We start from the raw sequence: 945 nt of genomic DNA on the forward strand, positions 1-945 counted from the left end.
CTTTACATGATGCAGAAGTTAAGCTTCCTCTGATGAAAGTGAGCAGCTTGGAATGACTTTGCCTACCAGAAGACTGTCATGGGCCCTTACTTCTGAGATGAGAACCCTTCTGAAAGTTGCCTTCAGAGTTAGGATTTCTTTCAGACTGCTCTCGTTTTTGTTCCTGTTCTATATCTTCATTAAACCACATCTAGCACTGGCTCTTCTACATCCACAGAATGGAGTGCTGAGGTGGCTGAAACTTTATAACATTATTCCCACAGCAATGAGGGTTATCCTTTTCCATGTTCTGTAAGTAAAGCATGACTTTATTGCTGAAGATGCATAGGCCCTGAAAGGGGGCACTCATAAAGGTTGTGTTAGTGTCCTCAGCAAAACAGTTACCTTAAGCTCTCCATGCTGGTGAACTGCAATTACAGATTCAACAACTCCTGCCATACCGTTAGTGGCAGTATATACCACCCCCACAACATGAGTTTCATCATACTGGAAATAGTTGATGACTGGGGCAATGCCTTTTCATTTTGAAGGCCATCTGGCAACTATCTTAACAAATGGTGCATTTCAACAGCAAGATGCAGTTAAAAAGCCACCATGTATACAAGGTAGTTATCAGCTCTCAGGGAAAACATAAAGGATGCATAAATGGACTCCACAAAGTATTACATTGCTTTTGACTCCTTATTGATAGGTGGACTGCAGGACTATGAAGAGTTGGAGCCTTCCTGAGGGTAGCTGTGGAAACCAAGGTGACTGGTTAGAGTATCTTTAACCAGAAATTTCATTCTGCAGGAAGCTAGATAATATTGCTACCCTTCCTAGGGTCACTATATCATGGTCTTCCCAAGCTGTGGCAGTGGCCACCATGAACATATATAACGTACATCAACAGAGGAACATTTTGGAGCTTACACTTTCCTTATCGGATGCCCTTTTACTGATCCC

The sequence above is a fragment of the Protopterus annectens genome, chromosome 4.part0 (genome assembly GCF_019279795.1).
Source record: "Protopterus annectens isolate FY-2018-M chromosome 4.part0, PAN1.0, whole genome shotgun sequence".
Taxonomy (NCBI): Eukaryota; Metazoa; Chordata; order Ceratodontiformes; family Protopteridae; genus Protopterus; species Protopterus annectens.